At 39.3% G+C, this 25,427-nt stretch overlaps 1 long non-coding RNA gene and 1 other non-coding gene across 2 annotated transcripts in view; one reads left to right on the top strand and one right to left on the bottom strand.

Annotated features, from left to right (window-relative positions):
• LOC149109253 (uncharacterized) overlaps positions 1–20,024 on the top strand; it is a 29,068-nt gene extending 9,044 nt beyond the window's left edge. Inside the window, exon 2 of the long non-coding RNA XR_016208510.1 lies at positions 13,347–20,024. This is a non-coding gene — a long non-coding RNA (uncharacterized LOC149109253). The remainder of the gene's footprint in view (positions 1–13,346) is intronic.
• Positions 5,106–5,178, bottom strand: Trnas-uga (transfer RNA serine (anticodon UGA)). Its single transcript has one exon. It is a non-coding gene; the product is annotated as a tRNA-Ser (tRNA).
• Positions 20,025–25,427: the final 5,403 nt, after the last annotated feature.

The following is a 25,427-nucleotide window of genomic DNA, read 5'->3' as shown; positions in this document are numbered from 1 at the left end:
ATGTTGTATAAGCCCAGGGCGTGTGACCGAAATTTGTACGGTATGTGTCGTGGGAAACGTAACTCTGATTGGCTAATCACACTCATCTGGGTGATTGGTGTTATTAATAGTCCCCTTTGGATCTCGCATCATGGAGTCTTCTAATGTGGGGGAAGAGGTAAAGTAATCTAACGTTAAATTGATTATCATTGCCTTTTTTCCAAGGAAGCAGGTAGCAAATTTATGAGTACTTAAGCGATTGGGCATGAATATTAGCTACTAAATTTCAGACAATTCACCCAACTGAATGAAATCCGTATTCTGCAGAAAACACGTGTGAAGAATGCCTTGATACTAAAATTGAAATAGTTCTTTCTCTTCCTTAAACAGCCAGATGTGCAATATCCTTGCTTACCTTTAGCGAAATTTGCTTCTTTGATTTATCTTGAGTTTTTTTACGTTTCCATGGCCTTTTATCAGCGATTTCAAAGATTCGTATTCACGCAGCGTAATAACACATCCAGATCCTTTAAATATCCCACGGGTAACCGTGAGCGATCACATGTTCACCACAACGAATGAGTGATTTTCATACTACCTTCCCATGAGTCCTTCAGAAAAAAAATTGTACGCGCACCTTTTTTGAGCGAACCGCCACAAATTTATGACGAAGAAAATCTTCCAACAAGAAGTAAGAGTTGGCTCGACATTTTTGCAGAAAAGGTGAAGGGCAGGGGAGGGCGTGAGGGACAGAGAATAAAATAAATAAAGGAGGAAAGGGCGTTGCCGCTTTTCACCGTGATATTGTTTATTTCAAAATAAAAATTACCTTGCTTGTGAGATTTTAGTTCATCAGACATAATTGATCCTCTAAGAATGTGATGGTTTAGAAAATTTAAGTTCGACAGTGTTCTTCGTTTTGTAGTAGATCACGTTTAAATTTCCAACCTTTTGCGTTTCGTGACATTAAAATGGCGACTCGAAAGGGCTGTCGCAAAGTCAAAAGATGTCTCATCGTTGAAGGTTTTGCTCAGCCTAACACAATCCACTAGAAATCAACGAATACCACTAATGCTTAGCCACAAGCTACAAATCACGTAATTCTAGCTGAAAACCTCGCTTGCTTACCGCTGATATTCATTCGGCTATAGAATTCGTCGTTTATATGCAAGGACGGTGTTACTCGTAAAAGATCCCAAGATGGTAATTGGTGCGACTGGGCCGATTTTGAGTTGAAATTCGTCGCTCAGTTAGACCAAGAGGACGCCGTGGAGGGTAGATGGGTCGTGGAAATAAGCTCTGTTGTTAGTCAGGAATTAGTAACAAGGTATTTGTATTTTTTTTTTTTTTTACTTAGATTGCACGTCACGATCATAGACTGCTTACTGCATAGTTTGACGTTTAGAGGTTTCTTTTCAGCATTTACTGTGGAATTATACGTCCCTAATCTACTTTGAGGGGAGATAAACGTGATCAGTATGTGATGCACTCGATTTTAAAAAGAGAGCCTAGGAATCAGTGATATATGAAAGAAACCGCTAAGTTATTTTCTTTTTTCGCGAGATTAGTTTAATTTCAGAATTCTTACCTTCGTCTGTCAACCAATTTCTACCTTTCTCGAGGAGACCAGCATAAATTTTATAACTAAAGCCGTGAGAAAGTGTTAATCCCTTTTTAGCTTATTTCCCTGCTATTCTTTTTTCTCTTGGTTCAGGAAAGCGATAATCTCGTCCAGTGCATTTGAGTCGGGAAGGACTCGGTTAGTCAGTGCTTTGCGCCAAGCGTATGGAGGAGGAACATTCACTATATTTGGGGATTGTACCCCGAAGGATGTCATTAGCTTTTACAAAATGCTCAAAGACGACTTCGAATTTGGCGATTGTATGACCATCCAAGAATTAAAACACGTGGGGTACCAGGGAGATGGCTACTGGGTGTTGTCAGAAAACGTATGTAGGATGTCACGTAAATCAAAGTAGCTCTTTCTGCTTCTTTTGTCCAAGGTTTTATTTTTGTACGCACTATCGGCCCCCTCCCGGGGAGAAACTCCCATATAAAAATGACGGGGTTGCTCGTCGTACCTTTTAGGGGTTTAAAACAAAAAACCGGTTTTGGTATCTCTTAGGGTGTTAAGTTCCACAGCGGGAGCTTTTGCGGTACCAAAAAGGGTATTAAGCTGGAAGAAAATTTCAGGAGATAATGTATAATGGATTATGTAAGATGTAGTATCTCTTGGGGGAGAACGATTTTCAAGCCACGCCCACAAAACAGGATCTTGGTACCTCTTAAGGTTTCTTTACAAAATTTCCGACGAACATCCCCCTCCCTTTTGTATGGGAGTCCCTCCCCGGGACTACCGGTGCCGATAATGTCAGCGATGTTCTTTTTTTTCCTCTTACGTTCGGAATCTCTTGCATAATTAAAGCAAAGTGCTAAGGTCAGTTTCGTAAAGAGTGATTGAACTTTTTGGCAGGACTCTCTGCAATGTTGGGGAGATTTGGAACGAATTTTTTACGATAACTACAGTTACTGTATTTCTTGATATGGTTTTCTTTTTCAACAGCTCCACATTTTAGATGGACGAATAGTCGAGGAGAACGCGCAAAGAAAAATATTTCATCCGTCATTAAGTGATCTTTCCGTTGAGATAGATTCTTGTCTTCTACGCGAGGATTCCTTGGCAGAGGCAGTAAAAAGGTAAAGGCTTCTGTTCTGTGTCCCTGAGTCCTTGTAATTTGTGGAATAAACAAAGAAAGGAGAAGCTAAACCTTACGGTATTAGAAAACAGACATGCATACTAGACGTGGAAGTCGTTATCGGTAGGATCGATTGGGTCGCTATTTTCGCACTGAGTTGGAACTACTTAACTAAAGAAAACGAGGTTTTATTTTGCAAATGGATGGTGCTCCATGCATGTTCCTAACAAAAAAAGTACACGCCCAGCCACAATAGCAGGTATACCAAATTTATAATTAACCATGTAAGGGACTGTCAAAAATCATGCGGTTAACTACGTCACAATACGTGAGACATGCAACTCTAAGTTCTAAGGCAATGAAGAGAATCAGGTGTTCACTTATATCAGTTGTTCACGTCGTTACGATAGTTGTAACACGGAATCATAATGTTGAAAGGTCAAAACAGTTAGGAATTACTTATGCAATGCAGCAACTCTGAACATTTTGTCCCTTTCTTCCTCCAAAGTTACATCGCCTTGGGGCAATCGCTTGATGCCAACTATTCGTCCTTCGTGCTGGCCAGTGCCTTCGCAGTCTGGAGGACAATAAGGAGTGCCCATGTTGCAGTCTCTGGTACATGTACTTACATTCTACTAACTAAACTTGCCTGAGAAACAATTATAGAGTTATGGACTTCAGAAATTTAAGCAATTTGACAAGAACATCAAGTTCCGATTTGGAACAAAACCGCTTTTTCACCAAGATTCTCGTTGAAAATGTAAAAATGAATTACATAACTGATATTCAGTCTTATTAAGTTGCTGATGTAATACAATTTTTCGTGTAGATGAAGGCAACGTGGGACTCATTACGAGTGGAAACCTCATGAATGTAGGAAAATCAACTTCAGCAAAGATTATTGCTAAGGCAATGGGACTTGTTGGAGAAAGTCATCCCCTGTTAATGGCTGGGGGTGACGGTATCACGTCTGGAACGTCTTTGTAAGTGTCATAACAAGTATCGCTAAGAAAACGTTTGAGCACAATTGTGTTATGAATTTAGACTTTTATTTAATGTCTGAGGCACTTTCATTTATTTAACCAGAGATATAGAACAAAACCAAATTTTCGTTTTCATGCGATCCCTCATACTTTGTGCATAATTGAACTGATTTGCTAAAATGGTGAATCCTGGGTCTCTCGAGAGGGGTCTACCAGCGCGGGCTCCTTTCCTGAACAGCGACTGGTAACCAACCTATTCCACTTTAAGTGGTATTTCTTAGTAGTCAAATAAAGCTCGAGCCACGCTCAGATTGGTCTCCTTTAGGGGTTTAATTCACATTTTCTGAGCAGCATCCTCGAAGTTTTCACATGAGAGTGTCCCCTCAGGGTTATGAATAAGTCATAAAAACATCTTTTAGTTACGTTGGATTGCTACTTTTATTCATTTCACACTTAGAAAAGTACTTATGGAACGAATGAGCAAAACCACTTGGTTGGGCATTTTAGACGATGCCAGATTTACCGCTGCAAATTCAGAGTTCCTTCTGCAGCTACAGGGAGGTCTGTCTCAGGGTTCAAAGAATACTGGGAAGAAAATGCCACGTGGGAGTCTCTTGTTGACTTCAAACCAACTAGTACCAGAAAGGTATCAACATGTGTTAATCAAAACTTTATAATTAATTGCAACAATTTATTAGCATTCGTGATCATCGTCTCGAGAGGTGAGCCATTTTCACTAGAATAATGGTAAATTCCTGTATATTCGCAGTTTTGTTCTGAAATAGATGGATATGTGGAATTGTACCGATTGTGGTTTTTATACTGTCACGGAATCAATTCAATTTTCAGACTGGAGGGTAGGGTATTAGTGTTCCCATACACTAATAGCTACCAAGCGGAAAACCGGGCAAGGAAGGAAGCAGAACTTGGTAAATTGCGGGTTCTGGTCTCAGAGCAAAAGGTACCCTTATTTTCTTATTACTGGTATACGAGTTCAGTCCTATTGAAGTGCGTTACTTCCCTCTTTGCTGTAAATATAACCAGTTTTATAACCCATCAAATATTTTCGTCGTTTTCGAGCGATTGGTCAACGCGTCATTTGAATAAATATTCCCCAACTTCTCAAAGTTCACAGTTTTCCGAGAGCTGCGCTCTCGGAAAACTTTTTGCTTCTCGGAAAAGATAATGTTCGTGGACAAATATCCCAGCATATTTTTGCGCCAAAGAGAGGCTATTGTTTGTATGTTGTTGTTTGTTTATAGTGGTCAATGCGCTTAGCTACACCTAACTAGTTCACAAGCATGCCACTTTAACTGAAAGAAACAAATATATCGACTAAACATAAAAGGCTTAAAAATCCCAACTGGCGGGAGGCAGACCAGTTGGCTATTTACAAGCATGACTGAGGAGTTGAACTAGGGTCTACCGAGAAACAACTCCAGCTTAGTGGTCAGAGCGGGACTTGAACCCGCGACCTCCGGATTTCAAGTCCGGCGTCCTAACCACTCGGCCACGCTGCCTCCTTATGTAATTAGACAGTATGATAGAATGACGTGTATTGCTTTCGTAATTTAGGGATTATTGGCTGCTTGGGCTATAAAATATCATCGCCTCTGGAATGTCGGAGAAGAGCAAGGTCTGGTGTCCAGACTAACTGAGGTGCTCAGGTTATTGCTGCCAAACTGTTATGATAGGTGGTATCGTGGGATGGCAGCAACAATGTACACTTACGCAATGGTAAGTTGTTTTTAGGTATCAGAACGACAGGGCAGAACACAAGTGCGCCCCGATTTTAACACTATATGTTCCATGAGCGTGAACACACTCCCAAGTTTTGAAAATCCAATTATGTACCTTTACTATTCTGTTTAGTTGGAACAGGTCTCGGCCGCCGAGCCTTGCTTCTTAAAAGTTGTGCAGGAGTTTGTGGAAAGGTTCCAAAAATTAAAGAAAACCCGGCCTGATAAACAGGTTTTGGAGCGTCCTGTACAAGAAGTGATTGAGGACGAGATATCTGAAGAATTAGCAAGAGGAGAGGAACAGGGGAGAAAGGTACCTTTTGTTTTGGGTTAACGTTATTTTTTGGGTGTGGACTAAGGAGAAGATCGAGGGTAAGTTCTTACCATTCGTCTTCTCTTGACGTGAACCTCATGCTATAAGTTGCCAAAAAACGAAAATGGGGGAACCGAGAGGAGAGCCATGCCACAAATGATCATTCTTTTCTCGTATCATTAAACTAACTAGTTGTTTTTTTTTTCGTTAAATCCTACAACAGCCCACATCCTGGCTCAATACGAACGTGAGCATAGACAACAGGAAGCCAGCCATCGGTATAAAGTGTGCCACTGTCGTGAAGTGGAAGCAAATTTCGTCCAAGGTGATGAAAAGTTTATATATACCAAAAAATTTCATTACTGCTATAGCAAAGTACGAAAATTTCAATTTTGCTTATTAATATCTTTTTTAAGGAGGTGCAATCCTTCTGTAGACAATTTGGATCCAACATCAATCAACCCATATTGTTTGAGGAAGATGCCGCTCCAAAAACAAAGAAACGTTGCTTTAAAATAGCCCGTGAGGGGCTATCAACTGATATTTTGCATCGTATCGATTATGGTAAGCCGCAGAATCATGTATATAAATTTTATAATCATTATCATTATTATTGGAAGAAGGAAGATTTAATTTGCTGTGCTGATTTTGATTTACCGATAAAATAAGTGTATATACAGAGGAACCCCACCATACGGTAACGTCGTTATTACAGCCACTTTTTTTGTCTCGGCGAAACGCCGTTACTGCGGCCACCCCATTAATTCGACCGACGGCCACATTCTGAAATCCCAACCTGTATAATCCTTTCTAATTTTAACCCGTTTATACTCCCACTCAAACCAGTTATTTTCATCTTTATCTTTATGTGTATGTACCGACTGCAGTTTCATTTATTTTGAAAAAATAAATCTGCATTCCTTATTAGAGAAAAGTTGTTTAGAAGTGCATTTGTGATATATCTGTTAAGACGACACTCATTTTAGGCCAATCATGAAATTTGACCCCACCCAGTTTATACGGTCAAATTTTTATGGCCAGTTGGTGACCGCATTAACGGGGTTCAATTGTAAATGAAACGTCGCGCTACATAAGTTAACAAAATTAATTAACTTAAATTATTCCGGCTTTCTATCGATTTATTAGCAACTGGTGCAAGACATGATCCCCCAGGGGAAACCGCCCCTGATTGTAACGATGGTGGCAATGACGAGGGAGAGGAGAAGGAAAAGGAAAAAAGTGACTCAGTAGTAACTGAAGTTCCTGATTGTCAGGAGGAGAAAGATACTGACAAAGAAGAGGAGTACGTCAGACTTCTCAATGGCATACAAATGGATGTCAAGAGACTGTGGGAAGGTCTGTTGTTTTATACTGCGTGTAGTAAGCAACTCAGCGAATACTATTTCAGTCAAGCCGAAATTAATTCTTTAGTGCATCAACCTAAGGGACTGGTCAAAAAGTATTGTGGAGGTGGGGGGGGGGGTGCAGCAGATAGGGGGTGGGTCGTCAGTTTTTGAGCTCTTGCATTGGTAAAGGTGGGTCGTTCAATTTTCAGCTACCCATGGGGGTGGGTCATGCTATTTTATAACAGTAATTGGCACACATTTGAGAAATCGACAACGAAGGTAACTCCTTCCAGTTCCAAATTAAGAACGAAAACTTTTCGAGCCGTGGCTGAAAAAGTACACTTGGCTGGTGTATAACAGAGATGGTAATATGACTTAAAGTTACAAGAGCAAAGGAAAACAATATTATTTTAGATCATTTGGTATTATTGTTAAGAGCTAAATGTAAAACGTAAATAATCATAATACCACCACCTTTTGAAATGCTCCGGCCCACTTCCCCCATGTACTTTTTGAGAAGTCCGTAACCACGATCTCTGATGTTGTTTGCAGATGTAACGGTTACACCTTTTTCGCCACTGCATCACTCCACCCCCAAAAAGAAAGGGGCATGCGAAGAGAAAATAGATCTGGAGGTATCAGTCAACAGCATATTCCTGTGTTAGTTTATTGAAGAAATTAATGGTTTTTTGGGTTCATTACTATACAAGACCAGTAAGTTTGACGGAGGAACTATATCCTGTTTTTTAGATGACTCCATCTACAGAGGAGAGGTACAGGCAGATGACGCCTCTCAAAAGAGAAGCTTTTCAATTGGTCAGTGCCATTGTTAATTACAATTTACTAAAAAACATAACTTCGCAATGCCCAACAAAAGAAAAACGGACCATCCAACTAGCTAATGGAATTCTTGATGGAGGGCTGACTAACTGACCGACAACCGACCAGCCGAACGGTCGACCAACGGACTGTCTGACCGATTGACAAACTAACTACTAACCTAACTGGTTGGGCTACCTGTGAATTCAAACCAAGTTTCTATTTGCATTCTCTTTCTTAAGGGTTATTCTTCTGCCATGAGGCTGAAACGCTCCAGGTGTACTAGAGATATCTTTTCAGGTGAGCTTTTGATTTTTACTGGCCAATGTGTTACTCCATTGTGATTACATTTTACAGGATTTAAATGACTTCATATATACTTTTCCACCAAACGACAGATTCAGACTTGACTGTAGACGAAACAAGTGATGAAGGTAATTCCGTTATCTAGAGTTTTTATTTAACGTTTTACAAGTTGTTTTGTCTGCTGGAGACCTGTTTAGTTAATTATTTCGGAAGCAAAACATGTATTTGGAAAATTCTTTTAAGGCTCGTTTGTTCGTCTTTTCCTCCTGTATCACAGAGTCCGAGGTGTCACCTGAGCGAAGCGACGAACCAGGAGAAGATAATGGTAATAACTTCAGTTAGAAAACTGCTCATAATGTGTGCAATTTACCAGAGTTATGGTTAACTTGATATCCACATTGTTCTGAAGTTAACTGGGTTTGCACACTTTGGTCAGTAAAGGCGCGTGATGTGTTTTATTATGGGAAATGTTAAGGTTCGTTTGTTTCCCTTTTCCTCATGTACCACAGAGGCTGCAATGTCAGCTGATGAACAGAGCGAGGAACCAGGAGAAAATGATGGTAATAATGTTAGTTAGAAAATTACTCGCAATGCATGCAATTCAGTAGCAGATGGGGTTACAGTTACCGGTATCTTTATAAACACTTTTTTAAAGCGTAGTTTGGTCTAAAATTGCTTATGAATTCTATCATGGAAAATTGCACGCGTTTTTTTAAGTAACTGTTTTGTTTTATAAACTTTAATGGAACTTCTGAATGACAAGCTTTTATCGTTTTATGTCAGGTACTGGACGTTTTTCTTTTGTAGCTGGGGCTATTGGCGTCACAAAGAGAATCCATAAAGGTATATATGCGTCATTACAAATGCTACTCGTAACAATACCACGAGGTTCCAGTACGTTAACCGCAACTCCTTTCCCACTTTATACTTAGGAAGTGGCAGTAGTGATGTTTGTCTATTGTGCCGAGAAAGCTCACCTCCAGGAAACAAAAAGGGAGCAATCGACTGGGTTGAGTGTACCGACTGCCTTCAGTGGTACCACTTGTAAGTACATGAAGTAACATATCAAACACATACAAATTACGTATTACTGTACCAAACAGTAGTAGATGAGAAATTTATTTTAACCTTATCTCCAGAAGATTTTTTTTTTTCGTACGTCATTTTCCAATTAAATAATTCTATTTCATTGTACTATATGGAAATGATTCTTGCCTTCCAATCACAAGACCACTACCTAACTAAGTATGATGTCTTTCTCTTGTAGTCGATGTGCAGGCTTGAAGTCCGAGCCACCTAGTGACTGGTGTTGCAGCGACTGCTTGCTGGAGAAAATGGCATAGTCAAGATGTGCTGATATCAAATAAAAATAAAAGAGTGAACAGGGTTAATTTTGTCTTCTTCCTGTCTTACGTATAACTGCTAAGTCACCCCCTTCCCACAAAAGTGCGCAACAAAGGCCACATGGGCAACAACGACAACATAGGTAACATGGGCAACAAGGGCAACATGGGCAACATGGGCAACATGGGCAACAAGGGCAACAAGGGCAACAAGGGCAACAAGGGCAACATGGGCAACATGGGCAACAAGGGCAACAAGGGCAACAAGGGCAACATGGGCAACATGGGCAACAAGGGCAACATGGGCAACATGGGCAACATGGGCAACAAGGGCAACACGGGCAACACGGGCAACAAGGGCAACAAGGGCAACAAGGGCAACAAGGGCAACAAGGGCAACAAGGACAACATGGGCAACAAGGGCAACATGGGCAACAAGGGCAACAAGGGCAACACGGGCAACACGGGCAACAAGGGCAACAAGGGCAACATGGGCAACAAGGGCAACAAGGGCAACAAGGGCAACAAGGGCAACAAGGGCAACAAGGGCAACAAGGGCAACATGGGCAACAAGGGCAACAAGGGCAACAAGGGCAACAAGGGCAACATGGGCAACAAGGGCAACAAGGGCAACAAGGGCAACAAGGGCAACAAGGGCAACAAGGGCAACAAGGGCAACATGGGCAACAAGGGCAACAAGGGCAACATGGGCAACATGGGCAACAAGGGCAACAAGGGCAACATGGGCAACATGGGCAACATGGGCAACAAGGGCAACAAGGGCAACAAGGGCAACATGGGCAACAAGGGCAACAAGGGCAACAAGGGCAACAAGGGCAACAAGGGCAACAAGGGCAACATGGGCAACAAGGGCAACAAGGGCAACATGGGCAACAAGGGCAACATGGGCAACAAGGGCAACAAGGGCAACACGGGCAACACGGGCAACAAGGGCAACAAGGGCAACAAGGGCAACAAGGGCAACAAGGGCAACATGGGCAACAAGGGCAACAAGGGCAACATGGGCAACAAGGGCAACATGGGCAACAAGGGCAACAAGGGCAACACGGGCAACACGGGCAACAAGGGCAACAAGGGCAACAAGGGCAACAAGGGCAACAAGGGCAACAAGGGCAACAAGGGCAACAAGGGCAACAAGGGCAACAAGGGCAACATGGGCAACATGGGCAACAAGGGCAACATGGGCAACAAGGGCAACAAGGGCAACAAGGGCAACAAGGGCAACAAGGGCAACATGGGCAACATGGGCAACATGGGCAACAAGGGCAACAAGGGCAACAAGGGCAACAAGGGCAACAAGGGCAACATGGGCAACAAGGGCAACATGGGCAACAAGGGCAACAAGGGCAACATGGGCTACAGGGCTACAGGGCAACAATGGCAACATGGGCTACATGGGCTACAAGGCTACCAGACTACAAGGCAACAAGGGCAGCAAGGGTAACAAGGGCAACAAGGGTAACAAGGGCAACAAGGGCTATCAGGCTACCAGGCTACCAGGCTACAGGGTTACAAGGGTAACAAGGGCAACATGGGCTACAAGGCTACCAGGCTACAGCACAACAAGGGCAACTGGGCAACAAGGGCAACTGGGCAACAAGGGCAACTGGGCAAATCTTCATCCTTACTTTATACCTTTGCATGAAGTATACTTTATTTCAAGAAAGTAACAAAGAACTTCAAGGCTAAACTAACTTAAATCAACCTATGCATTTGATCTACGTTCCTCATATCCTTTCCCATTGAAATCTTTTTATATTTCCTTCTATATTTATTTCTTGGTATTCATTTCTTATTATATTTTTAATTAACCCACTTCTTATTGAATATTTTTTCATCCTAAAACTACGTCGACCAATCAGAGCGAACCTTGTAAGAGCTGCGTACCGCCTCAAATTTTCACTCAGCTTATTACCACCTGGTATCGCCAAATGCCACCAAATATACGGCTTAGTTGGATAAAAATGCTATAGAGCAAAGCAAAAACAGTAGTTTCGAAATAATGTGCAGGATTGCAAGGATTGAAATTGGTTACAGTTCAAGAAATTTGAGTTTAGTTCAGGATGTCAAGAAATCGAGTTTACCATTCTTGTGACAGTTTGAACTTTCGAGCCTTTATTTTGTCTGATATTTCTTTGCTTCTACCAGTATTGGGAATGATTTCTACCGATGTTAAAGTAAGCTTAAAAGTAATCTCCTGGACACAATACATTTCCCTGAATGTTTCCTACAAAGCACAGTCTCTAAAAATAAATTAAAATAGGTCACCATGCTTGCAAAAGAGATATGATGTACCAGTCTTACCCTATTTTGCCAGGTCTTTTAAATAGTACTATTGATTTATTTTATCACTCCGCATTACATTTTGCGGTGGCTGGAAGGTACAGTTTTTTGATGAACTTTGATAGGCATACATGAATTTTTGAGCATAAGGAACAACATAATAAACAACTTATGCAAAAGAATCGAAAATAATCCAAATAACATACAATCCATGAGTAATGATTTTGTTTTTGATGCTATTGAATAAGTGTAAAATTCTGCGCTTGAAGCGTTCGCAATATAGTGCTAAGGAATCACCAGTTAAGGTCAGGGTTGTTTGTCCTTCTGTTCTTCTTTTCCTCTGTTGTTGACTTGCTACCTTTAAGCTGTTTGTTACGAAGCAGTGTTTTGTAGACACACAGTGTGAATAGTCATCATGTGAGGCTGCTTCAAGAAGTGCTTGCCTAGGCTTCCTTTTCTATGCGGCTGGTCCAATTAGTACATATTATAGTTCACCACTGAATTTTCTCCGATTCTTATTGGTTTAAATTGATCACGTGACGCAATAGTGTTCATCCATGGAGAGACACTATCAGCCCATAGTGCCTGTCTGAGGAAAATACCCAGATGGATAGTACTCATCCATGTAAATGTTTCTGTAAAGAAGCGGGCTTACAGAAAGTAAACAATGGAAATATATTAAGTGGGTTTTTGTCTGTTTTCTTTTTCAAATTTTACATTTGGTTTCAACGACCTTCCATGGCTTTCATCTAAAAAAGTTGAAAATAATTCAATATGAATTTTGAACTGGCATGCAGAAGAAAATTTAGTGGTGAATGATAAAGACAATAGAGTGTTTACGTCTCGGAACTATCGGTTGATAGTTGTCCCTTGGAAATTTGATGTTCTTAAAACTAGCATATTTGTTTTAAGAACATCAAATTTCCATGGGGCAACTATCAACCGATAGTTCCTCGACAGAAACACTCTATAGTTTAAATAGGGATACATGCCAATACCTTGTCATGTCTTCATTAGGTGGTATTGCCATTATCTCTTTGTGCAAGCTCTTGTGTGAGGAACATTACCATTCTTGTTATCTTCTGGAGAATTTATTCATGTTTTTGGATACTTGTGGTTTTTTTTGTTCTTTTAATGTAAAAACAATTAAAGAAGGAGAAAACGGTTTGTTTATCTACTTGTATTTTTTTTCTCAAGGATGTCTTTTATCTCTTGGTAAATATGATGTAGTTCTCACCAGCTAAACTTTGCCACTAGAGATTCAGTCTGTTCTGTTTTGGTTTCATTGTCAGTTGAAATAGACTTTAAAAACCTAGGTCTTGATAAGATGATCATACTCTTGCAGTTGTTTCTGATTGAATTTTGTTTTCTTTTAAATTTCCCTTTACTGAGGAACAACTTTTAATCTACAAGCCTGTACATGTATGTTATTTTAAAACAGTCAGTGTAACTTAAAATATAATTGCATTTGTGTGATCTTGTGTTTAACAATAATGCTTTGAATTTCTGTTTTTGCAGTAATGGATGATCATCATGGGTTGGATGAGGGAAAACATGCACAAACTGAAGAAAGTCATAGTAGAGAAGGAACTAGGGATGGTGAGCATCAGCCCTTACCATGATATGTATCAGTTGCCATGCATTGATAACTTTTTTAGAGTTGTGTCTTGCCAAAATAATTCATTTTTTTGTTACCTGTACGTAATTGGGTCTTAACTGTAATGGCAGCACTTTCTCAAGAATTTTAGGGCTTATGTCCTCATATTATGCTTCAATATCTGGTTAGCTTATGAGTTTTTTCTTGTACACTAAGTACTCCAGCAATACTAAGAAGAACATTGCAAACCAAATGTGTTAGAGGAAGCCAACTATTATGTATTAGAGAAAGCCAACTATTATGTGTTAGAGAAGGCCAACTATTTTTCAAAACACATCTTCTTCACACCTGGATAAATTAGCCAGTTTCTAGTTTTTAATTCCTTTTCATCCCTGCTATGAAGGCTTAAAATTTAGCACAGGGAGTATTTCGTAGATGGAGTTTCAAAATCTTAAGGAAGAAGTGATTAAATACAGTACCACTTTAATGCACAGCTTATTATCCTTGTGTATCCATTAAACTAGTCAACAACCCATTGTCCCCACTAGAACAAAATAATTTTGTTTTTAAAATTGATATAAAATAAAAGTCTCAACTTACTGGTACTTTGGGAGGTTCTGTGGTATATTATAGGTTAAGGTATAGATGTATGGCAGTGATACAAGCAATTTTTTCTGCATGTTACACAGAAGATATTTGCATATCATATGTAGTTACTCAAGCATTTGTCACAGTGCACATATTTTTTCTATTCTTTGTTGTGACTTGTTTAAAACCCCAAAAGCTGTGAACAAGACAGCTTGTAGGAAGTTGAGCTTTCTGTGTTAGCAAATGACAACCTTAACTTAAATGACAAAACTGGTAAACCATACATGTACAATTGCCGCTACTGTATTCTACATGTATACTTACAGCCTGCAAAGCACTCACTTTCTTTCCTGCAATGGTTTAGGGCACAACAAACATAAATGAATTAAGAGAGGTTGAGGAGTCGAGGAGGCAGAGTAAAGAAAACTTTTGGATGCCACAAAGCTCTTAGAATGAGCTTGACAGCTATTAATGCTGTGTTCGACACTAACTTTCTTGCTAATTTGCCCTTTGGGCAACTAGTTCTGTTTTTGTTGGTTCCCCGTGTGTCTTTTTAGTTGCCGTACCTAGTAGACTTTTGTTGCCCAGTAGCACTCACGAGAAAATTTCAACTTGCAGAAATGCTCAACTTTTTTATAAACTTGCCTTCTTGTTTTGGTGTTGCAACAGTGATTCATTGGGTGATTAATCAGTCATAGAGCACATCCCTCACAAGATTTTAAACATCCACGAACTGTGCCCACACATTTTGATGAGACTCCACTTTTCTAACAAATAGACCCAGTGAAGCACTTTTACTGGTCAAATACGATGAACCAACTGTCATGAATGAAAACATAATTCATGCCCAGAAGCACATCATTATCATTAATATTATTGTTATTATTTTTGTTGTCATCATTGTTGTTTTTATTGCTATTTTTATTTATTATTATTGTTATTATTAATAATTGTCTTTTTAACTATATATTAAGGAATGGCAAAAAGATGGCTCAGCCCGTACCTGTAGTACCTATTTTGTATTTGTAATCATAGATTAACAAAACTGCTTCTCTTCCTCACCAGAGATCAGTCGGGGAGTAGCTTACAATCCTGACAACAGTGCCCCATTTCTTTTTGAGTCACAACAGTAAAACTTATAGCCAAAATATTGCCATACCATACAATTTGTGTGGAAAGACTTTGACACAAAAGTTATTTCCAAATACTGTTGCAAAATGCATCTTTGAAAATTCAATGAGGTTATCAAGCATTTTATAGTATTTTAAGAACTAGGGATTAATGCTTTTTATGGTTCGCACGATCACTAATCGACTAGCGACTTTTATTTAGCAAGCTTTGGGGCAAGCTTCTCACAAAATTTGGGTTCATGGCTTGTTTCGGAAATGAGAGTCAATTGTAGAAACTTTCAGTGAATGTTAGAGTTGAGTTTACATGTCTTTGACCTTTAAGGTAATACTTCTGAACTTCTACTCAAATGATTTCCCCAAAACTTGGGCATGGTTTGTATTAAGTCAAAATAAGCTGGTTCCAGAAATTGAGTAAAAGTATGCCAGCAAAATTTTTTTTTTACTGGTAGTGTTGTTGTCCAAAAGATAGGGTCCAGTCAAACACCAGTAAGAATAAATTAAAATATTATCCCCAGTAAATGATACTAAGTAACATTATCACCGAGTGAAAGACAAAATATTTCCCAAAATTTCTTAGCCAACACTTCAAAGCCCCAAAATTTATGTTGCAAACTTTGACATGGGTGAGTGTGCCCAGAATAACTGCAGAGCCACCTTAAGTAATGATGAAATGGAATCAATAGAAAAACCATGATAAGAATGGTGTTACCCTTTTGATACAATATTAATAACAAACAGTGTGGCTTGACATTTCAAAATTACAGAAAAACTCAAATTGCATCTAGGGCCACCAGATCACAGTTTTCAAGCAACATACATTTAAATAGAAAGGAATTGTTAGCCAAATTAACTTTAACTAAAAATAACAGACACTTTTTAAAAATAAAGTGGTTTGCTATTAAACAGTTAAAAAACAGTTCCTTTATATTGCTATATGTAGAAACATAAAAAATGAAAAAGGTTTGTCAAACACAACTCGATACACCACCACCACCCACATAAATTATGATACTCTCCCATGTAGATGTGGAAGGAAAACACCTTGTTTTCACTCTAAGAGGAATTGGAGTTTGCAAGCCCTCACAGCAAGCCCTGACAGTTGTTCAGATTGGTTTCTTTGGAGTTAATGACAATAAATTGATTAACACCAAATTAATTAAGAGAGCACTCAACAACCAAATTGATGGCATTTTGTTGGGTTCTTCATTAGGCCGTTGTTGTTGTTGTTGTTGTTTTATCATGACAGAACTCAAAAATGATATTGTTCGTAAAATGCTTGACAGTGGCCTTATAAATGAGTAGTTTTATGGACGTTATTTTGAAGATATGCCGTTGATGGACAAACCAAATAAATCTGACATGTTTTACGGTCAACAAATTTGAAGATGGCTTGATCCATTTCCTGAACATTTCTCTGAAAAGAACATCCATTGACATTTATAGGAATCACACAAACACTGGACAGAATGTCTTGTTTTCTAGTCAAGTACGTTGACTTAGCAAAATTACTTGGGTTAGGCCTTGTTGCACCAAGCTTCTCGTATATGTGAAATAGACTCACTCATTCAGAAACAAAGAACAATGATTAAAACGTTCTGTTAGGGAATGGCTTTCCTAAATCTGTGGCTTCTAATCTTGTGAGGTGTTTCAAACAGTAGCTCGGAACCTAGAACATCTTATCCCAATAACAACAAGACTATGAGTTTTAAGGATTTTAAATTCTAATGTGGGGTTTGGGACTGGCACTAGTTTTGCTAGGCTAATGATATAATTTTGAAAGCAAATGGGAGCTCCTCTGGGAGCCTGTCTAGGAATCCCCATCAATGTCCTAGACCAAAAATGACATGTACATGTACTTTATTACTTCATCTCATACTGGAAGTAAGTGATGTCTGAACAGTTCATTGAAGTGCCTTGAAACCAGAACCAGAGTATTAACAATATTACAAACAACACAACAAAGAAAGTACAGGATGCAAAACAGAGCACAGTGATGCAAAACCAAATGCAAGTTAATTTTGAAACCAAATTGAAAATTGCTATGTAGAGTGAGACGGGTAACTGCAATCACAACTGGTGGTTTGCTATTTGCGTGAAAAATTAGCAGACATTAAGTTGAAGGAAGTGAGTTTGTAGAGAAGTCCATTTGCATCATATTAATCAAAAACTGGTTTTCTTATTTAGGTATAGAAATACAGTATGGTAATAAGTAGTTTCTTAGAAATCTATTTTGAAATAAAAACTAGCGCTAAAAAGTCACGACGTTTCGACCTCTACGAGGTCATTTTCAAGTGAGTAAATTTTCTACATTAGCATATAGCCATAAATTTGTTAAAAACGACTTATAATAGATAAAAATGTGGCGAACGCTAAAATGTGATAAAATATGTGAAAAAGTGTTAAAAATATACAATGGAAAAATAAAATAATCTTAGAAAGAATTGCTCTAAACAAATAATTTGGCGCGAATTGAATCGCACTGTTTGTTTAGCATTGGTTTCAGTTCTTTGATAAAAAAACATTTCAAAAATAAGGCAGCCAAATTTGTTCTGACACTTTCTTAAGATTCGAAAACTCTGTGCGATGTCTTCTGGCTCCATATCGTGCTGCTCTCTGAGGTGGTTTCCGATTGCCGATCCTTTGTTTTCTTCAATTCGTTGGTGTAGGTGTCGGCACGTGTAACCGACATAGCCTGCATCACACAGGCCACACTGAAATGAATACACCACGCATTGTTGACTCACAAGAGGCTGCTTGTCTTCCCTGACCTTAATTTCATCCTTGATCTTTCTAATTGTGTAAACTGGGCTAATATCTGCGTTGATCTTCCGACTGAGGTCAGCCAGCTGTTTACGTACTACGTTTGCAGATTTCTGGTCCTTGTAGGGCGACATGATTCTGACTGGGGCTTCTCTTTTATCAGCCACTCGAGTATGTGAATCCTCGGACACTTTTGATTCAATAAATCTGCGAATGATTGACTGCACAAGGTCGTCAGGATAGCACAGTCGGGAAAAGATCTCTTTAAGGCGTTCACATTCCTCGTGAAAAAACTTCCACTTTCAAAATACAGTATGAATATTTATAATTTGAATTATAATAATATTACTGTTGTACTTTAGATTATAATTCCAATGCTCTTTTTAAAAACTGATTTCAGTTTCATTAGGTAGTTTGGTGCTTTGGGCCCAAAACAGCAGCCTGAAAACGGTCCTTGTAAGTTGACAAGCCCTTGAATAGCCAGGAAGTGTCAAGAAATGGGCCCTGAAGAGGCAAAGGGCCGACTTCAGACACAACTTAAAGCGAGTTTCAATTAGTCCAGCAAATTTCTTTCACTTTCCGTAGGAGGAAGGTAAATTCCTAAAGATAAACATGAAACGAATTACTACAAATAACTAACTGAAGACGGCAGAAAACTAAGAGGAAAATACAAACAGACGATAAACTAAACGGCTTACCAAAATGCTGGCAACGGGGTTCAGGGAATCAAGAAGATACAAGTGTACCGGACGATAAACTAGCACTAAGTGAACATGAAAGGATAACACAAATATATACGCAACGAAATTTACATACGACGCGAGAAAAAAAGCATGCAGAATGTGAAAAAATGCATTAACATACGGAACAAAAAAGGACACAAAGAAAACACGAAATAGCCGTAACAGGCCCCTTCACAGAAAGTTTCAGTTTTCCACAATATTGTTGTGTCTATTGATGAAGTAAATCCCTCTCCATATTTTTAATAGCCTGGCCAAACCATACCTGGAGGCATAAGATGATATGATCGATGAGGAGGAGGAGGAGGAGTTAGAAGAAGACAAAGAAGAAGAAGAAGGACAAGAGGATCAAGAAGAACAAGCGGAACGGCAAGAAGAACAAGACAATGATGATGAACACCTCTACAGAAAGTTAATAGAGGATGAGTTTAGTGACAGTGATAAAATCTGTATTTATTTCGTACATTTTTTAAATTTTTATGAGGATTTCTTTAACAGGTGTATTAATAAGTAATAATTAAGTAAATAGAGGATGAGTCTGAAATTGTTTTGATTGTTCTACATTTACAACAGCTTATTCAAATTAGCCCAAGCTCAAAGGCTGAAGAAAATATGTCATTACTTTTTTTTTTTACTAAATGAACCACAAATCACTGTGTTGCCTGTGACTAGTTTGTTGGATCTAGATTTAAGGGACAAAAGAGTGACAGAACTTTTCATCTTTGTAATAAGAACCCAGTCACAGTCGTGCCTGACTAACTGTGTCCACCTTCCTTGGTTTAAATAAGCTAATCAAAATGCATGAATGGTGAAAATATCAAGCATCATGTATCCTGCTGATCAGTCGACAACTCCACTTCTGACATTTTTTTTCATAATTTGGTTTTGCCAGATTTGAATGGAAGCCATAGGAAAGTTGTTGAAAACATGTCAAAAAATGATGAAAAAAAATTAGTTTGGTGGCCTGTGTTAGAAGTGCATCACTCTAAATGCAATGATAAGTATTATATTAGTATGTCCAAAAGGCATTTATCTGTCAAAAATAGAATTTCTCAAACTAATTCTAACTTTGGTTATTTTGCCTTTGTAACAATACAAATCTCAAGATTATAGTGGTTTTGCAACACAGGCTAAAAACATGCCCTAAAATATAATTTTCGAAAATGTTTGGATAAAGCAACGGTTTTTATCATACGTGAGCATTGCAGATAATTCAAGCCAATTAATTCAAGGTCACAAGTCAGATTGTTTTGGTTCGCCCGTGTGTAGAAAGATCTATAAGATTCCAGTTGATAGTGATAATGGTAGTTATACCTGCTCATGAAAACACCAGTTGTATAAATTCCAGTCTAGCCATAAATAAATAAAAAAAGATTTGTAATCTTCTTTGTCATAACTAAATTATGTTATTGAACTAGTATGAGGTCCGTGTTTGTAAAACATTGGTCGAGTTCTTCGCCTTGCAATGTTATGGCGAGATCCATAGACTTGTTAAAAAAAGAAATACCCGTATCAGTATCCGACGTAAATTTCATTCCATGTTCAATGCTAAATTCCTGAGGGGTGTGCCTACAAACGAGGACTAACAATAGAGCTATAAATCAATGAACATAATAAATCCCTCTAAGATTCTCTAACCGAAACAAGTGATAGGTTGAGGTATCACTGAATTCCTAATTTTCAACCTTCTGCTTTCATTTCATCCTCCCTCCCGGTTAATAACACGCACCCGTTGTAGCTAGTTCCAGCCGATCCCAGGAATGCAAATCTCATTAGCAGTCAGTGCTCTGTCTGATAACCATAACGGGTACTTTTAAGGGTATCAAGTCTTATATCCGAGATTCGGTGATATTTCTTTCTAAAAACAAAAACTGAAATAGTGTCCAACATAACCTTGCTCAGCACGTTTGCGAAAATCTATTGGTTCCTTTCAGAGGTTTCTTTAAGAGCACTCGGCTAACCTCCAGGTACGATTTCCGTACAGCGCCATACATTAATTATGTATGCAACTATCTCAAACTATCACATTATACTCAAACAGCAATCGTGAAAAGAACGAGTCAGTCAAAAAATTGCATGCATAATTAATGTAAGGGGTGGTGCGAAAATCTTGCCAACCTCCCTGTCAAAATAAGAGAGCCCCTCTGCCAGTTTTGTCCACATAGTATAACTTCCACTGACAGAATCGCTATGATTACGATGACGACCACAAAGCGCTTTGTGGTGTATTGAATAGGCCACAAAGCGCTTTGTGGTGTTTTGAATAGGCCACAAAGCGCTTTGCGGTGTTTTGAATAGGCCACAAAGCGCTTTGTGGTGTGAAAAATTGGAAAAACCAAATAATTTCAGAAAATAGCTGTGAGATATTTGCGAGTCAACGAGCCATCCAGTTTTCAATGTTAAATCCCAAAATAAAACACCACATAGCGCTCTGTGGTGTTTTGAATAGGCCACAAAGCGCTCTGTGGTGTTTTGAGTAGGCCACAAAGCGCTCTGTGGTGTTTTCAATAGGCCACAAAGTGCTCTGTGGTTTTTTGACTTCTACTGCTGTTTTGTAAAGCAAAGCGAACTAGGAACAGTTAGAAAGCACCCCGACCATAAAAATCTACTCGACAAGAAAATTTCTGTAATAAATGTTCGATGCTACAGGAGACGGCTTACCCAAAAAGGTTCAGTCAGCCTCAACAAACTTATACTGAGAAGAGGGCTTTCGCGAACCGGATTTCGTGTGAGTGACAAGATTGGGAATAGAGAAATATTGCGCAGATTGAGTAGTAGTTTTACAGCACCGAAACTAAAATTGGTTACACTGCTTCTCAGAAATTTGTTTTGCCTCTGTAATATCATTAAACGATCTGAATAATTTGAGGATAATCAAAGCGCGGAGTGTAATATTGGCTGGCCGGGAACACGCAGTTCGCAAACCGGAGAGCAACCACTGTTTAAATCTTCGATCGAACTTTCATGTTGAATTTGAAACTGAAAATAGACTAAGCGGTCAATTTCCGATAGAAATCTTGTGAGGTAAATGCCATTCTTGCAAATAGTCGCTGCATATTTACGTTCAGAGTCACTCTGGTTCAGAGTAAAGACATATAAAGTCAAATACTGCTTCCGTACGCTACCCCTCCAAAAATCAATTTTGCTCGAAGACCGAACTGCAACGGAGTTTAGTTACCAGTCTTATGCTGCGTGTTATTAGATAGAACGCATGATATGATTGGCTCCGTATATCACATTACGTCAGAGGACATGTCTGCTACATAGGACATAACTGCAACGGTACACATGGTTTACCCGTGGTTTTTTTTTTTAACCGCGCGGCCATGGGCCGAGCGCGGTTCATGGTTTACCCGTGGTTTTTAACCGCGCGGCCATGGGCCGAGCGCGGTTCATGGTTTACCCGTGGTTTTTTTAACCGCGCGGCCATGGGCCGAGCGCGGTTCATGGTTTACCCGTGGTTTTTTTAACCGCGCGGCCATGGGCCGAGCGCGGTTCATGGTTTTTTTTTTTCCGACTTCGGTGCGAGCAGACCCAAGCTTCCACTCGGCTAAATTTTGAGTCACGCAACCTGTGATGTTTACTCGCCAAAAGCTGTTGAAACAATAAATCTCATCTTTCGCGGGAATAAATTAAAAACCCAGCGCTCGTCAAAAATTATATTTTTTCACCAGAAATTTAGATCGGAACATATACATATTTATATTTGTTTGAATCGTCGATGAAATGACCTTTTCCGGATATTTTTTCCTTCGGGGTCAACCGAAACCTCAGATTACAAAATCACGCCGAACCCACATGTTGCAAAAAATCTCTTCAAAACCCTGACTTCGAAGCGATATAACACTTCAGCGTTAATAGCTAGCACACATCGGCAGGCGGTAAATCTATTCCTTAACAATCCAGCTTTATCGTGTTAAAATTTCAGCGAAATCGAACAAAACCAGAATTAATTAGAATTTTTTTGTGACCTCACTTCCCAGACTTGTCCTAACAAAGGAAGCAACGGTCGCCCATAGCAACCGAAAAACACCAACATAACAAAGCCGACGTTTCGGCCAAAAAACTCCACAATTATCGCCTGAGAGTTTAAACTTGAATGGGAACATCTTTTTCGAACCTTTTTCAACTGATTTAGACGAAAGACTGGCCTCGGCGGGCTACAAAAACGACAAAGAGAAAAAACAGAACAAGACAGCAGAACAAGCCGATAATATTTCATCGCGTGGCTTTCGACACGAAAACGAAAATACAGCTTACTTCTGGATAAATTCAGCCTTAGAAGCCAGCAACCGGTCCCAAATTACTTTCTGTATCCTTACAAATGTCCTGATTTCCATCTCCGAAAGATTTTGCCCCAATTTTGAGCAAATAAACATTTCGCCGGCGGCGACCGCCATTACGGTGGCTTGCATACTAAATTAGCTAACTTAACAAAATTCTCCCGAGGGGGGGGGATACGACAAATTTGGTGAGAATCAAAAGTAACGCCAATTTTCTGTCACGTTTTCAATCTGTGGTCACTGGAGTGACCAAAATCGATACATCGGTCGGGATAGGGTTTTTTTATGACTTGTGTGACTACTTTGCTAGCCCTTTACTCGTGGAAAACACCAATTAAATTTAATCATGACTTTTAAGAAAGAAAAATGTTAATAGTGTTATTATTGTGTCGTTGATATCGTTCATGCCCATACATATCCCGAAGAAAGTTCTAGATTAAGACCATTAAGTCATCGGAGATTTGTCAACGGCTACCACTGATGGTGCAATAATACAGTTTGTGTTGATCAAGTGATGTGATGTCTACAGTAAGAAAAGAATCATCAATGACTGCTTTGGAATGTGCACTGCGTTCCGACGGTAGTGCTAAGCGAACAGTTAAATTTTAAAAGCGCGGTTATAAGATCTAACAGATCTTCTTGTTTTTTTCGACTTCGGTGCGAGCAGACCCAAGCTTCCACTCGGCCAAATTTTGAGTCACGCAACCTGTGATGTTTACTCGCCAAAAGCTGTTGAAACAATAAATCTCATCTTTCGCGGGAATAAATTAAAAACCCAGCGCTCGTCAAAAATTATATTTTTTCACCAGAAATTTAGCTCGGAACATATACATATTTATATTTGTTTGAATCGTCGATGAAATGACCTTTTCCGGATATTTTTTCCTTCGAGGTCAACCGAAACCTCAGATTACAAAATCACGCCGAACCCACATGTTGCAAAAAAAATCTCTTCAAAACCCTGACTTCGAAGCGATATAACACTCCAGCGTTAATAGCTACCGCACATCGGCAGGCGGTAAATCTATTCCTTAACAATCCAACTTTATCGTGTTAAAATTTCAGCGAAATCGAACAAAACCAGAATTAATTAGAATTTTTTTGTGACCTCACTTCCCAGACTTGTCCTAACAAAGGAAGCAACGGTCGCCCATAGCAACCGAAAGACACCAACATAACAAAGCCGACGTTTCGGCCAAAAAACTCCACAATTATCGCCTGAGAGTTTAAACTGGAATGGGAACATCTTTTTCGAACGTTTTTCAACTGATTTAGACGAAAGACTGGCCTCGGCGGGCTACAAAAACGACAAAGAGAAAAAACAGAACAAGACAGCAGAACAAGCCGATAATATTTCATCGCGTGGCTTTCGACACGAAAACGAAAATACAGCTTACTTCTGGATAAATTCAGCCTTAGAAGCCAGCAACCGGTCCCAAATTACTTTCTGTATCCTTACAAATGTCCTGATTTCCATCTCCGAAAGATTTTGCCCCAATTTTGAGCAAATAAACATTTCGCCGGCGGCGACCGCCATTACGGTGGTTTGCATACTAAATTAGCTAACTTAACAAAATTCTCCCGAGCGGGGGGGGGGGATACGACAAATTTGGTGAGAATCAAAAGTAACGCCAATTTTCTGTCACGTTTACAATCTGTGGTCACTGGAGTGACCAAAATCGATACATCGGTCGGGATAGAGTTTTTTTATGACTTGTGTGACTACTTTGCTAGCCCTTTACTCGTGGAAAACACCAATTAAATTTAATCATGACTTTTAAGAAAGAAAGCTGTTGTTAATAGTGTTATTATTGTGTCGTTGATATTGTTCATGCCCATACATATCCCGAAGAAAGTTCTAGATTAAGACCATTAAGTCATCGGAGATTTGTCAAAGGCTACCACTGATGGTGCATTAATACAGTTTGTGTTGATCAAGTGATGTGATGTCTACAGTAAGAAAAGAATCATCAATGACTGCTTTGGAATGTGTACTGCGTTCCGACGGTAGTGCTAAGCGAACAGTTAAATTTTAAAAGCGCGGTTATAAGATCTAACAGATCTTCTTGTTTTTTTCGACTTCGGTGCGAGCAGACCCAAGCTTCCACTCGGCCAAATTTAGAGTCACGCAACCTGTGATGTTTACTCGTCAAAAGCTGTTGAAACATTAATAAATCTCATCTTTTGCGGAAAAAAATTAAAAACCCAGCGCTCGTCAAAAATTATATTTTTTCAGCAGAAATTTAGCTCGGAGCATATACATATTTATATTCGTTTGAATCGTCGATGAAATGACCTTTTCCGGATATTTTTTCCTTCGGGGTCAACCGAAACCTCCGATTACAAAATCACGCCGAACCTACACGTTGCAAAAAAATCTCTTCAAAACCCTGACTTCGAAGCGATATAACACTTCAACGTTAATAGCTACCACACATCGGCGGACGGTAAATCTATTCCTTAACAATCCAGCTTTATCGTGTTAAAATTTCAGCGAAATC

The sequence above is a fragment of the Orbicella faveolata genome, unplaced genomic scaffold (genome assembly GCF_042242905.1).
Source record: "Orbicella faveolata isolate gen_17 unplaced genomic scaffold, um_ofav_v1 contig_25, whole genome shotgun sequence".
In the NCBI taxonomy this organism is placed as follows: Eukaryota; Metazoa; Cnidaria; class Anthozoa; order Scleractinia; family Merulinidae; genus Orbicella; species Orbicella faveolata.
Note: the sequence above shows the minus strand (reverse complement) of the source record. Positions and strands in the feature narration are given on the sequence as shown.